Source organism: Cupressus sempervirens, chromosome 1 (genome assembly GCF_028749045.1).
Source record: "Cupressus sempervirens isolate cs-2001-9-10 chromosome 1, ASM2874904v1, whole genome shotgun sequence".
Taxonomy (NCBI): Eukaryota; Viridiplantae; Streptophyta; class Pinopsida; order Cupressales; family Cupressaceae; genus Cupressus; species Cupressus sempervirens.
Genome location: NC_143118.1, coordinates 80,416,557 through 80,432,522, shown reverse-complemented (window position 1 = coordinate 80,432,522; position 15,966 = coordinate 80,416,557). Strand labels below are relative to the sequence as shown.

At 39.4% G+C, this 15,966-nt stretch overlaps 2 long non-coding RNA genes across 2 annotated transcripts; one reads left to right on the top strand and one right to left on the bottom strand.

Annotated features, from left to right (window-relative positions):
• Positions 1-4,699: 4,699 nt before the first annotated feature.
• Positions 4,700-5,129, bottom strand: LOC149576326 (uncharacterized). Its single transcript, XR_016361431.1, has 3 exons — positions 5,004-5,129; positions 4,852-4,913; positions 4,700-4,751 (listed from the first exon to the last, which is right to left on the bottom strand). It is a non-coding gene; the product is annotated as an uncharacterized LOC149576326 (long non-coding RNA).
• LOC149576325 (uncharacterized) lies at positions 5,056-7,359 on the top strand. Its single transcript, XR_016361429.1, has 2 exons — positions 5,056-5,173; positions 5,510-7,359. It is a non-coding gene; the product is annotated as an uncharacterized LOC149576325 (long non-coding RNA).
• The last annotated feature ends 8,607 nt before the right edge of the window (positions 7,360-15,966 follow it).

Below are 15,966 nucleotides of genomic sequence, written 5' to 3'. Positions count from 1 at the left end.
GCATGAATCTCTGCCAAAGAAAAGTAACCACCGCTGGACTCATCTGTCATAGAAGAACCCCAACCAGTAACAGCCAATAACTGACGAGCAGTATCAAAATGCTCACAAGCAATAGTAATGTCTCGCTCACTAACTTTCAACTGGCTAACCACATGATGGCTCTGGCTAGACTGTCTTCTATAAACTTCCTCTGACACATTGACTGGAGGAATGTCTTCAAAAATACTGGTCTCTGGATTATTACCATCTATATTTTTCGAATCAACCTCGGAACTCATATCAACATCCAGAGTGTCAAAATCTGTAGTTCTGCTGTCAAGCTCTTCTGTACCCCAAGAAACCGTCAAAGAAGCTGTGTCTTCAAAACTGTCCATTTCATCCTCCTGGATGTCATCAAGGCCAAAACGATCCTGGGACTCATCTGTACATGCTTCCAAATATGAAAAACCTTCAACACCTTTCAGCAAGGATGGTTGACTGGAAATATGAACCAAACCCAACAACGGTGCATAAAAACTAATACCAACATCAGATGTTCTGCTGGCACAAGGAAAGATAACACTGTATATTCTGCTAATCAAATCCATGATAGTACTCAAACAATCATGGCTATCATAAAGTGCTAAAGATCTTCGGTTGACTGAATCCCAAATGCTGCTGAAACATTCCCGAATCCATATGCAAGAAACAACTGGTAACTCAAGCAAACTACTTACCTGAGTAATGTGACCAATACCAGCTAATTTCACATACCTGTCTGCCATTGTCCTTGTATCCTGGATGTGAATGCAAGATGAACTCGTAGCATTATCAGCAACCTCATATGATCCTTCTACTGCAGGGAGCTGAATGTCAGGCATGTAAGATGCATCTAAACCTAGCTCCACGCCATGCTTATTTCTATACCTCTCCCAGTCCTGTAATGCCAAAGTTGCTCGAGTGTCCTCAAGCTCGCAAGAAAGCTTGACAACTTCCTCCTCCTTCCTCCTCAAGGCATCCGAATAGTCTTTGGCAAGGCTTAGAAGATGGTCGCGATCTGATAGAAGATGTAAATAGCTCAGCTTCGTCGTCCCCATCCCTTCACCAATTGCATGTAAGTCACAGCAGGAAGAATTTGCCTGAACTCCCTTATATCTTCCTCGTAACTGAATCATCTGGATGTGCGCTTCTAACATCTCCCGCATCCTGTCATGATGAGATAAAGAAGCCACAATACTATCTTTGCTTACCTTCAGCTGGCTGGACAAATCATGTGAAGTACTGCCATTCTCATCCTCATATGACGAAGCATCTAACTGAGCCTGGTACTCTCTGTCAGCAAAATCATAAATGCTCGATGTCTGCTCATTTTCACCAAGTATCTCATCATCATGCCCAATGACATCTTCATCATCATCTGAACTCACTTCACTGTAATCATTGCTTGTAGGAACCAAACTACCCTGAGTACATGAGACATCACCTTTGGAAAGCTCGTATTCAATTGTCTCAACTTGAGTGTCAAGTTGACAGTTACTATCCATCAGCGTAATGTCCTTCACCGCTTCTTCCTGTGACCGAACTGAAACCTCTGACCGGTTGCACACTTGTTTCTCGAACTCCTCATTAAGGTTCCTAGTAACATCTCTCATTGTATCAGTCAACGCTTTGTGAGAAGGTTTGACAAAACGAAATCCAGTTGATTTATTCACCTTAGTTGGGACGGACAGCCTGTCAAGCATACGGTAGTGTTTAACCAACAGTTCAGACATGTTATGTTTGATCTTTCTGAGCTCATCCTGAATGTCTGAATAGTCCTCCTTTCCACAATTCCGACTCTGAATACTGCGTCTATTACTTGTCCGAGATTGTGTCCTTGGAGACTTTGTGTTGTACCTGTCCATCTTGGTTGAAGTAGAGTGCTGATCACTCATGTAATTCGGTTCTCACCCCACAGGATGGCAAGAAAACCGCTCTGATACCACTGAAATATCCCCGACAGGATTATTGCTCCTTTTTACACCCAAAACTTAAAACTTCAAAGGTTCGACATTTCGTCAAACAATTAGCAGTCGAGCTCTGATACCACTGAAGATAACCCTTCTACGATATGGGTTAAAGAAGAGCAATACTGGATTGGGACGTTTGTTAACTACTTGCCAAGAAACCCTCAGATTGTATTATGAAAATGCCAAAATGATGCAAATAAATCTACTAACAATATTCATGGAAAATCTTATTGCAACAATATTCATTACTGATTCAAAGTCTGAACATCAGAGCCTTAATATAGATAAATAATATCTAAAGAACCTGGTTTTGCATTGGCAATCATTTTGCTTCCTCCAATGTTCTTAATCCATAATAGCGATGTGGTCCCTTTGACAACTGGTGACAGATCAGAAAATTGCATAGACGCCCTTCTTCAAATCTTCGATCTCAAGAGCACTAAGTAAACGAGACCATACGAACCAAACCTAGAAAAATATGTTTCCACTCTCTCCAATGTCAAACCCTGGCACTTGTACGCGCTGAGAGCCCACGCCAAATTCAGCGGCACTTGAATTCTCTTAGCCCCTGCAATAACACTCCCGTTCTCATCAAATATATCCCAAGATTGCGGCGTCACAATGTGCACCGATGAACTAACGCCTTCAATTTGAACAACAGGCCATACATTTCCAGGGCTAATATCAAGGCTTTCGTTTGTATGCTGAATCCCTAATACTCTGCCCCTCGTTCCATTCACCAGCCCTCTTTTCGAGTCCAGATTATGACCTCAGCTTCGACGCAGAACTTAATCTTCTTCGCTGCAATAAGCCTGTTGATTGGGCAATGATCTCTATTCGTGATACATGAGCGATCGGATTTGTTTGACTCCATCGCAACGATCCTCGACCTCCCTCATCGCAGACTTGGATATCATAACCGAACATATGCGACTCAATATCATTTGTTACGGCGGTGATGCCGGCTTTACCACAGATGAGATGTCCAGCTTCTCCTTCGAATTATGACACGGACTGCCTGGGCCAGAGTCTTCTCAGATCCCCTATTCGTGCACAAATATCATCATTCTGAAATTGCCAAGTGATGGACGCTGATACCCAAGTCCTCCTATAACCTCGATAGACCAGAACTTAACAAGCTTTCTTCTACTCGAACTGCACGATCAACTCTTCCGCCCGACCGGATCACAAAACACAGAACTGAATTCTGCACCCGGATTTCGCAGAAATGCTCAAATTTTCCCAAAGTTACTTTAGTTCTCCAAGAATCCCCTCGAAACCCAAAGGGTCAAAATGCTCACGCTAAAAACCCTCCTGATCTTCAATCCGATATTGATGCTGCCCTGAGATTCCGTAATGGTGATTTGGATTTCCGGTTGTTCTGAATCGGATCCTTGTTTCTTTAAACTCTATTCCCAACTTCCTTCCGAATTTCCTCTAATACTGCAATTAGTTAATCCCTTTCTAACTAAACCTCCAATGATCAATGAATCGCAAGATTTGGCCTTAGGCCACAGATTTGTCCCTGATGAAATGATTGCAGCGTCACCTCTAATCTGCAATAATTCGGATGATATTTCACACCCTCAAAATCGCGTACCAATTGAGAGTTATCGTTCTCAATGGCCAACTGTGACAATTGCCGAAACCCTAGGTTTCCACAATGCACCCGTGATTGAATCACAATCTGAAAATACAAAGAGAAATAATCAACTGCCTTCTTCGAATGGAGCCCCGGGGTGCCTATTTATTCTTTTCCCTCCATCCTCTCCAGAGACTTCTAGAACATTTTTGATCTTATCCCTTAAGTGACTTTATTAAATATTTTCCAAGTCACTTTATTAAATACAAGGTTATCTTTTAATATTATTTATTTAATTAAAATAACTAATTAGTCGTCCTTGGACAACCATTAATTAAATTAATTAAATCGAACTGTCACCAGAAATTTGGGGACATGACATAATCGATCAAAACTCCTAATATGTTTTTCAAGAACTTTTAATATATTTTTCAAGAGGCCGTATATGATTCTCCATGTTGTAGGGTTAAGCAAAGATTTGTTATATATTAGCAAATTCGCTAATGAGAGGATAAAAGTGGAATTTGACTTGTAAGTTGAGTGTGCCATGTTTCTTAAAAAAGATATCACAGTTAGATTTACATTCAATTTAACATAAATATATCAAAGAAACATAGCACAATACAAGAGCTCTGCAGAGCTAGAGTCCCGCTTTGTGGAAAACAGCAGAGTAATGGAATATTGCAAACGCCACAGCTAAAATGAATCCAAAAATCAAAAGAAAAGCAATATGGATCAAGGCCCCATTCATGTATTTACAAAACATTAATAGAACAAGAGCTCTTGATGAGCTGGAGTCCCTGCCTTTGGGGACAATGTGCTTTTGAGTGCGTGCATGTGATTTATTCAATTAGCAGAATAGTGATTCTTTTTGAAATAATAAGTGGAAAGAACTGGATGTACTGTAAAGAAGGTTGATAGTTGAGACATTATTTGTAAGCTAAGAAAAAGCATAATTGTTATTTTTCATTTGTTGAAATTTATACAAGTTCATATGTGCAGTTGAGTTTTTTGTGGGTACAGATATAGTTTCAGGATTACACAAAATACAGAGATTCATTGTTCTGTTTTAATGATGAGGAAGTGGACAAAAATGCTATTTTCTGCTTAAAATATTAGCTAGATTTGAGGGTAGATGTTTGGTCCTTGTGAGTTGTTGCTACTGTGTGCCATCATTTTTCCTGCGAGAATTCAAAGTGAAAGAGTTATAATTGGGCATTATGACAACTGGAACTATTTACTGTGAGGCTGTAAGAATTGCCTGAATTTCATTAGTGTCACCTTAATCGCTGCTATACAATTGTGCGAAAATTTTGTTTAAGCTGAGTTTGTGATTATGTACTCTGCAATTGTCAGACGAGTAAGAAGTAATTAGTGAACGAATGATTATAAATGCAAGAACTATGCAGGAGCAAAAGTGTGTAGTGGCTTACACTGGCAGATTCTTGTGTTATCACTTTGATTGAGTGATCCATTGCAAGAGTGAATGTTCCATGCACCTCGAAGTGTCGGATAAGGTGCACTGCCCTTGAAATGTTTTTTGTGTACTTTTGGAATTGGAGTTTGTAGAGCTCAGGGAAGTGTTGCTGTAGGAGATCTCCATGTAAGTTGCATTCAATAATGTCATTTTCTGTTTCTATTGTGCATTGGCGATATGGTTGAAAAGTGAATGTTGTGCTTTTTCCACATTCAGTGCAGTGAGTATTGGTTGTTTTTGTAGTTGATGTTATAGATATTGTTTGCTGGTAGAACATTCTTTGTCTTGAGTGTGACTGTCAGCTGGCATGAGATTAGTGGAGTTAGTAAAAGCATGAGAAGCATTATGAGTGGAGTAAATGGTTTTTGAAATAAAATATATGTGTATTGTCAAGGTAATAACCTGGAGGTGTGATGATGCTACTGTGTGTAACTGCATTGTGTTGTATTCGTCATTCAGCAGATCGATAAATGTGGAAAGGCTGGAGCAGATTGTTGCTGAGCCTCTTGGCCCTTTGTGGACAACATTTTTTAGGAGAAGTGGCACCGGTGTTGTTGGAGCTATTAAAATCTTTTGCAAGCTGTTGTAGGGTAAGTTGTGGACTTTTGGAACTGCAAACTGTTGGGAGAAATAAGGTTGTTAGCTAAATGTTAGATTACAGATAAATTGAGAACAGTGTGTGGTAAGTGCACGTGTTTTGAATGTATCTTACAGAAGTTTTTAGCTTTAAAAATAATAATGTAACATATAGCATATTCATCTAACAACTTATGACTTAAGATGGTGAAAAAACTAAAAGAAATAGAGACAATATAACCAACTGTATTGAATTTCAGACAGTACTTTCCTTCCAACCTAGTTCATGTGACAGTACTGACCTGTTTTATTGGAAACGTGCGACCTTAATATGTAAACGGTGGCCTGCAGTGCAGCCAACAATAATAATTGCATTAGTGTACAAAACAAAGAAATTTTACAGTTTGGAGAAGGGAAAATAATGTATTATGTAAATAATTATTAATATTCATAGAAATAGGACTCATTCAGAACCGTACTGTCTAAACCAAATTGGACTGGTTCAAAAATGCTGGATATTTCTAGAATTGTATTAAGTGAATCTCTTCTCTTCAAGCTGAACATTTAAAATTCAGAATTGAAGATAGAACAATAATTGTAAAGAAATCGCTGAAATATCTTTAAGCTACTGGTAGGTCAATTAAAAAAGAAATGTATGCAGTAATTGTTGACTGTGAAGCAGTCATGGATTGTTCTTTACAGCAGAGCATATTTTGAAAAATATATTAAATGGGCCAGTTTCACCGACTCCATGAGTCCATGTATGTAGGCCAGCTTCACATTTCTTCGACTTTCTTATATCCTGCCAGAAGTATATTCTTATGATCTTCGGGAGGGTTGTTCTATCTAGCTTAGTCCGAAATCAATGTTGGTAAAATAACAACTAATTAGTAACCTTATGAGTCAAGGAGTTAAGATGGATGAGTAAAAGAAGCTTTGAATTATATTTGGCAATGCTATGGCTCACAATCTTCGACCCCAGCCTAGCAAGGAATTCAACATGGAGAAAGTCCAGTCAGTGGCGATTTGCCCCTCCTCACACACTCCATTGATTCATCTCTCTGCACTAATTTCTCTTCTACCACATACCAACATTTTTATTTATGTCCAGCCTTTAATATTTTTTTTCATGAGTGACACAAACCCTTCTCCCTGCTGCGCCATAGACTACACTTCTTTCAATTTCTTGAGTTCGAGGTGCTTGACTGTCCCAGGAAACCACCATTTATATTAGCAGAAATAGTAAATTACCCTTGAATTCACTTCATATTTCTTAGTTCTTAATATATTTTGTAGAAGCTTGTAGGATTTATTCAAGTTTTTTGCAACTTTGGTTCCAAATATTTGACATTCTTCGTATCGGCTTCTATTTTGCAACTTCTGCCATGAGATATTGCAGGGGATTGGACGAGATTCAACCTTAGCAGAAGGGAGAGTAATTAATTTTTAAACCCTAGAAAATGGAGGAGAAAGGCTGGGATAGCCAGGACGTCTGTTGTGTTTATGCAGGTGGACTTGATGTGCGTTGCGGCAGAAGAGGCTATGCCGACCAAAACAAAAATAAAAATGATGATAAGTATGAGGTAAAGATTCTATGGACAAATACAATGATTATACGTTTAGTTTAGATGATGATTTTCCTCAGCAGGAAAAATGTTCTTTCCATGAAACCATATTACAAGCTTAGTCAAAAAGCTGAAGAAACAAGTTTAAAAAAAGGGGATTTCGCATTGTTATCTGGCCTCATTGTAAATGACGAATAGTTATGCTGATAAGCAGAATAATAACTATATTTCCCTTTGAGCACACCGCCGGCTGAAAGGGAAAAACATGTTTGAAAGTAAAATAAAATAAGTGGAATGTAGAGCTACATACTAGTAAACCCTATGCACTATTTCTCAGTTCTTTGTTACAGTCACTAACAACACTACTTCTATGGAAGAATATGTCGGCAAGATTTGTGGGGATTTAATGTTATTAATGTTTTTGATTAAGTAAAACAAGATTTACAAGGATCTTGAAACTCGAAAGCATTATAACATATCAAAAATAGAAGTATTCAGTAAAGTCCAGCACAAACAAAGCAGCTTATCAAAAGTCAATCGAAAAATCGGCCTTCGGCCAGGAACAAAAGCCAGTAAAATTAGATAAAAAAAGAACCAGTAACACTAGGAAAGAAACAACAACCTAACTATCAATTCTTTTTATCAAGAACCTGCAAGGATTATGCAGCTTCCATGGTCTTCTTGTTGTCCCCGTCCTCCTGGTCCTAGTTCTGAGCATCCACCTGGTCCTGGTTCTGAGCATCCCCCTGGTCTTTGGTCTCTTTCGGATAATCCTTAGCCTACCCATTGTCCAGGTTGATCTTCTCCAGAATTTTCTCGCCAAATCCAACACTAATCAGTGATTCACCTAGGCTGTTAATATTTTCATTCAAGGTATTCAAGGTGGCGATCACCTAATTCGCCAAGTTCTGGTGGAAAAACTCCATCCTTTGGACTCTTTTTCAACCTTTGTGATTGTCCTCCTAGTCGGCCCTGTGATCCTGGACATTGATATGCAGTTGGCTTCTAACCTGGCTTCTATCCTCTTCATTGATCCCCTGGTCGTTGCCTCTGTTTTGGTCACCTTCCTGGCTGTTTCTCCCCTTGAGTTATTCAATTTTAGGGAACAACCACTTGATAGACCGAAAATTATCTATCATGTTGTTCTTGGCGTTGTTCAAAAGGTTAAGCCCAGTTTCTCTGACATTGTCTGAAATCACAACCAGACTAGGATCGATGAGATCATCATAATGGGTTTTGCCATCAATATCCTCCATCACTTGAATATTCAAAGGCTCCCTAACAATCCCCAATTTGGCTTTATTCAAATTAAAATTCTTCTAGGACCGCCTTCTATTTTTCGTTATCCCCTCCCCACTCTCTTTTCCCAAAATGTCAATTAATGTTATTAATGTTTTTCACCTTTTTAACAGTGATTATATTCCATCTACTCACATGCATAGTAAATGTACTTGTTGCACTGTCACTTCTAGCATTTTTTCCTTCATTTTCTTGTCCACAATAAATCATTTACCTTCATTTTCTTGTCCCCAATAAATTGATTAATCCCCATGAAATTATCTATTGACCAATTAAAAATTAACATTTTCCATAATGAAAATATTTTTAAAATCTAACCTTTACGTATTTGGAATGACATATGCTTAGCCAAAAAAATTAATTGCGATAGAGACCACCAAAAACATTAGTTCCCTGCCTTATAGAGCAGGGACTAATAAGTGTATGGGAAACCATTCTTATGTTCAATGAAGTCATCTATTTTGTCCATCAATTAAATGGGGGATCTAACTTGGATATAGCAGGAGGTAATATGAAAATGAAGGAATCTAAGTTTTTAGTAGTGAGGAATAGCACTACATTTGAGAGAATTATATTTTGGTCAAATTTGAGTTTTTCTCATTTTTCATAAGATTATTTTAATTAACATTATAGAAATGTTATATGCATATACAAAAGAGGGTATTAATGATTGGAAAAGTTCAAGTTGAAGGTACCTAATGCAGTTGGTGATGGAAGAAATCGAATTTCAAATGCAATATGAATAGATAATTGATTGGCTTCAATATGATTTTCCTTCACCATTGCAGTTGTTGAAATGACTACAAATATCAATTCAAGACAAGATTTTACATGAGATAAAAAAAATTGATAAATCCTAATATGCATATGTGATTGTTTAGGGTGTACACATTTTGCAAAAAGAATGTGAGAGATGATATCTCATAAAATTCTCATGGAATGATCTTTAGGTAAGGGAGTGCGCTCATATATGCACCTATCATACCACATTGTGGGGGCACTAGGTTTTTAGTTATTATGGTTCTGACCAACTTTAGCCCAATAGCTAATACTAGAGCTGGACTTGTTGTGATGGATGTTGATGGTGCCTCCATAGAACAAATGCTCTTGCAAGTTTGTTCTGAAAGTGTTTCACGAGGTAAGGCCTTCCCTGATGTTGTTCTCAACATTCATGATTTTGATAATGCCTATGAATGGTTAGAGAAGTATACCTTGATAGGGTATTTTGTGGGTAGAACTCCATGTGAAAGCATGCTTAAAGAATGGGTTGCTAAGTCTTGGACTCCACATTGGGTCCGACTTGAAGGCGTTCAAAGCCTCACCAAGGGTTTTTTCTTATTTCAATTAGCAAACTCTTCCCAGACCGACATGGTTTTCAATCATGGACCTTGGACAATTAGGCTCAAGTCTCCCTGTTGCCTGCTGGTCATGTATCCATGCCATTGTACAAACCCTTGACAATGTGGTTTGCATGGAACTTGAAAAGTTTTTCAATGCTCGTCCTCAAAGGAGGGTTTGCATTGAAGTTGACCTTTCTCATGACTTTGAAGGAACTATTGACATCCAGGTTGGGGCTTACCCCTTACCCAAAAGGTCCTTTACTTTAACCTGCCAAACTCTTGTTATCAGTTTCAATTGGTCGAGCACAAGATCAAGGATTGTTTGCTAGCTGTACCTCACAAGTCAGCTCCTAGAAAAGATTTGTAGGCCAAGCCTACCGAGAATGGTAAAATTGATGGGTGGATAATTGTTGTTCGCAAGGGTAAAACTTCCTTGCCACCAAAACAACCAGCGTCCTTCTTCGCCCAACCTTCGTTGGAGATTGATCTAGTCACTTTTGTTATTGTGCTAATTACATTGGTGGTGCCACCACTCATTTCAAACCCTACTTCTCAAGGGATCGGGGCATCAATGGGTGTCTCTTGACCCACTTGGGTCCTCACTCCGCATGTGGCTTCTATGATTGTTTCCCAACCTTTGCAAAGGTCTTGTAGCTTAGATAGCCATGGAGACAACTTAGATGGTGGTTTTGAGAAGCAAAGAATCATTTTTAGCGGAGATTCTTCTCCCACCTTCACCACCAATTCCTTTTTATATAACAATTTATCCTCTCTTGGGTACGAGGATGAAATGCAAGAGTTGTTATCATAAATTTTCTCTCATGGAATGTGTGGGGTCTTACAAACCTTCCTCACAAATATTATGTGTGAGGCACCAGACACCAACTTGGTATCTAGTTTGTCTCCAAGAAGTTAAAATTTTAGGGTTTTCGTTCAATGCTGCTTGTGGTATTTGGCTAGACAACGTTATTTTTTCTTCCTAGCATGAGGCTAGTCGAGGTGCTATGGTTACTCTTCTCTCCCCTTGTTTGATTTTCTTAGTTATTTCTCATGGTTCTGAGCCCATATACAAAATTGTACAGATTTTGTTGTCTTTCAATAACCATTCCTTTAGTATAGTTAATGTTTATGCTGCCAATGGTACTGATGAAAGATCACAACTGTGGCATTGGATGATGAACTTTCTGCCACCTGCCACTTGGGTTGTATGCGGGGACTTCAATATGGTTGAGTTGGCCTTTGACAAAGAAGGGATTTTACCTTTTTGATGGATAGGTGGGGAATAGGAAGCCTAGTACTACATTCGTAATAAATTAGGCCTTTTGGAACCCAATACTCATCGCTACCATTCTAGTGGAATTTGGCACACTTGTCTAATTTTAGAGTTGGATTTGACAGGATTTTTAAAAGGCTTGGTTGTGCGATGATCTTTGCATAATATTTTTTCTCTTTTTCTTAGGAAAGAGAATTATCTATCATTCCTTTGTAGGATTTGACTTTGTTAGATCAGTATCCCATTCTATTTCCTATTCTCTAGCAAACAACTTAAAGACGTCCTTCTAAAATTCAATTTTTCCTTAACACATCACTCTTGAGTCATGATCTCACTGTGGCTCATATTTTGCGTGTTTGAAATTTGGAATCTTGACCCCACACCCACATTTGATGGATTCAATGATGGAATGATGCCATCTTCCATACAACAAGATTTCTCCGCATCTACTGTAGGCAACTTGCCTTGTACCGTAGACATTCCTATGACACAACCACCAAAGATTTGTGCGTGGCTTCTAAGGCCATAGCTATGAATCCGTTTGATTCAGATTTGCAACTTCAACTAGCCAATCTCTTCCATCAAAAGTAGGTTGCTGACAACAATGCTGCTAGGGGTGCTTAGATTAAGGATTGCCTCCATTGGCTTGAAGTTGGAGACCAAGCTTTAAAGAAGTTCTTTCAAGTTCTCAAAGCTTGTCACACCTCAATAAAGATCAAAACAATTAGGGAAGGACAACAATTCCTCTTTGACCTTGCTGACATTCTCCAAGGTTTTGTACCTCACTATTAGAAGGTTTTCACTACGTGGGACAATTATGTAGAAAGGGACCAAGCCTTGAAGGAATGCATTGTTGTTACTCAAAACTGATTTCCAATTGAGCAACACACTTTCTACGAGCAAATGCTCACCTTCAGTGACCTCAAGGAAGCTATCTTCTTTATGGTAGATGACAAGGCCTCTAGGTGTGATGACTTCCTTTGTGAATTTTACAAAGCTTTATGGGATTCCATTGGGCCAAATTTGTTCAAAGTCTACCTTGAAGCCTTCCATTCTAAATCACTCAGCAATATTATTAACAAAGGAAATATTATATTCATACCTAAAGCTAGTGATCCCAAAGATATTTGCAATTGGAGACCTATAACCTTGTTGAATGTCTCCTACAAGATTATAGCTAAAGCTCTAGCTCTCAAAATTCACCATTTTTTGCCATTGATTGTTCACCCAAAGTAAACTGGCTTCATCAAATCCAAATACATCCTACACAACATCATTGTTGTTTGGGAAGAGGTATGGAATGGGCCCATCAGTCTAAGTAGTAGACTTTCTTTGTCAAGATTGATTTTGCCAAGGCTTATGATCGTATCGAATGACCTTTCATTCTTGCTATGCTTCAAGCCTTAGGATATGGGCCAGTTTTTCTCAAATTTGTGGAGATGCTCTTCAGGGATGCTTATGCTTGCATCACCATCAATGATCCAGGAGGATCTTCAGGCCCTGAAATTGAAGTGTTCTAGTTTCTCTCAGAAGCAATGCCATTGCGTAGAGCACAAAATTCTAAATCCGGTGCAACTTGAACGGGTGAAAAAGGAGTCCATACACTTAAGTTACAGCCAGTCAAAGTTGGGTCAACCTCAGGTACAGAGGCCATCTGAAAGGTGAAAATCCACACTCTCCAAAACTGGTCAACAATGGATTTCAAATTGAAGAGCTCTCTGAGAGCTTTCTAATGACGGTCGTTTCATTGAAAACGGAGGCCAGATGTAGAAGATATAATCATTTGAAGTTACAGAAAAAAGAGGGAAATGATGACGTCAGCATTAATGGGACCAGCCGGAAGTTTACACATGGCAAGGAGAGACCGCTTTTACCAAAAATTAATTTTGGTAGCCACCGAATTCGAACCCGTGACCTGCGGGCTACAAGTCACGGCCCGTGGCCATTGAGCCACCACTTAGCTTTAAAATATAAAAGGCGGACTTTATATTTAAACATTAGCCGCCGGCAGGGTTTGAACCCCTGACCGGCGGCCTGCCCAAAATAGCGGTGGCCGTTGCGCTATCTTAGCGCTTTGAGATGTTATAGGCGCAAATCACTGTTAACCCTTATCAATTATCCGACCACCTATTAAAAATAGGTTTATTTTGTTAAATTTTTAACAACTCGCCCCCAAATTTTGATAAGGTTTATCCCCTTAAATGGAAAAAGGGGGGATTTCGGATATGGGATAATAAATAAGTCCTTTATCCATTTTAGCCTAATTTTGGCATTTTTTTTGTATATAAAGGGGGTAATGAAGGCTTAGAGGGCACTCTCATTTTTTACAATTCCTCATTTTTATAATCCTCATTTTCCCATTCATTCTTGCATCCTGGATTTATCGTTCTTTCCAATTCGAAAGACATTCGAGGAAGGAGAGGATTTTAGAGGAAATTGTTGGAGAGCCACTCTATGATGCAGTTGTTCTGAGTCTATAGTCAGACCTTGTTTTAGGCAAAGTCATTCTGACTCTTTAGAAATCGGTCTTGCGCCTTGGTGCTTGTTACAAGACAATTTCGAGTCTGAATTTTATACGACTTTGTGGATGGACTGTAGCGCATTGGAATCAACTTTCAGAACATAATTTATGCATCGGTCACTCAATTGAGATAGACCCGGAGACGTAGTCCGTTCAGCCAGATGAACTCCGAGATCAAACTGGTTCTCTCTCCTGTTCACTGTTTCATGTGCTTTAATGTGCTTTTAAGTTTTAATTAATTTTTATTTGTGTATTGCACTAGCACATCGAGGGTGTTTCTGAATATTCAAATTCTCTGTAGTTATCTTGCATCTAGTTTAGGTCATTCTTAATGTTTAATGTATTTTAAGTTAAACATTATACATTAAGCTTCTGTACACTTATTCTGCAATTTTCCACTTAGTATAACATTGCCTTGGTCCTAATCAGATCAAGTTTGGTATCAGAGCAAGGTTTGGCAGATTATATACGAGTGATTGTAGGTGTATGTATAATGACATCAGAAAGAGAGGAAGTAACTCCAGCTATGATGGCGAGTATTCACTCCATCACGGAGAAGGTAGAACTACTCATCCAAGACCGTCGAGAAGAAGATGATCGAATCCAAGAATTGGAGGAGGCCAATCATCAACTTCGACTGGAGAATGCTAATCTTCGAAGGCTTCTAAAAGAAGCTAATCGAGAAAAGCAAAGTTTGCATGAGATGTTTCGAAGGGAGAATATCGAAAAGAGTCCTCTTCACTTGGAGAGTGTGGGCATGTATGCAGCAAGCCCACGAGTAGAGGGAAGTTCCACATACTCTCCCCTCACCCAACCAGGGAGCTCATCATACTCTCCACTTACCCCACCTGGGAGTATGTCCGCATCGTCAGCGGTAAAATCTTTTTCGAAGCAAAAATTCCCTTGTGGCCATGGTAGATGGGCTAATTTTGGCTCAAAGGAGAATGTCAGCCACTGTGTTTTTTGCGAACAACTGGAGTACCTGAGGCAAGCTCCTACCAACCATGGTGGTTGGATAGAAGCATCTTCTGCATCAGAACAGAAGGAGGAAGCTGAACATCACTCCATTGGAAGCTTTGAAAAGCACACGAAGGGCATCGACGGGAAGCTACTGTCCAAGATGGGATACAGCGGCAAAGGCTTGGGCATTCAGGAACAAGGCATGACCCATCCTCTTGAGGCAAAGCAGAGGCCTTGAAAGCTAGGATTGGGATTCAGAGAAATTGACAAGAACTCTGAAGCCTTGTCGAAGACGAATTCTCTTGACCATGTAGAGGCTAAGTCTTCTATGAAGAAGCAGGTCAAGTCACATGGTAAAATCCAAAATTTCTGTAGCCATTGCCAGATAAGCGGCCATTGGGTAGAAAAGTGTTGGAAGTTGCACCTAGAACTTCGACACTTCCCTAAGTTTGTTGTAGAATCCAATCAGCTCGGAGCAGGCAGGGAAGGGATCAAGGTGGTACCCGACACCACCAAGCAAGAGACTAGGGCACAGGTAGCACCAATAGTCTCTACCACTCATGAAGCAGTCCTTGGGGAAGCGCAACGGAGGAGTGAGAAATCCCAGAAGGGAAGTTCTGTTGAACAACTCCGAAAGAGTTGGGAACAGTTTTCTGCAAACTAGCAATATCAGCTTTTTGAGTATTACCTTTTTAGGGTAATGTTGATAGTAAGCTAGTATGTTTTTGAGTATATTACTCTAAATAAAATTGTATGTAATGAAGTTGTATAGTCCTAGGGTTGAGATATTTGTTCGGCTATTGAAAGCCATATCTCTTGTAATCTAGATAGGAGGATACTTTGAACTTCTTATTACATAATTTGTTTGGTGCGAGGCTCTTCAGAAGAAGCACCTGTTACGGCTATTGTGACCCCGAGTTGCAGAGAATGGCTAGCGAATGCCTTTAAAATTCTTTGCTTTATGATTCGGTCAAAGATGGTCATTTGGTGACCAATGTTCCTTCAGGTCTTTACCACGACCTTGATGAGTATGCAACCATTTGGAGCTTTATGGTGACACCTTTAGTCAGCTTTTCCGAAGTACAAAGGTGAAGGAATGTTTCAAGCTGAGGCTTTGTTACCATCGCTCGTGCAATCTGCAAGAAGGAGCATCAAAGTGACTAGGCTGGAATGCAGACGTGAGCTACCATTGTAAGAAGCATTGAGTGATAGGTTTATCATGCTCAGTTTTTCTTCTTACTTTATGGTTTGTCAAGTTCCATTTGTACTGCATTCCTTTTCTTCAGAAGTCCTAGTGTGACTCAAGTACGAGTCAAATGTAAGCATTGTAGTGAACGCTTCAAAGGTGGCAACAGAACTAAGATTTGTAACTAGGGAGCTTAAAG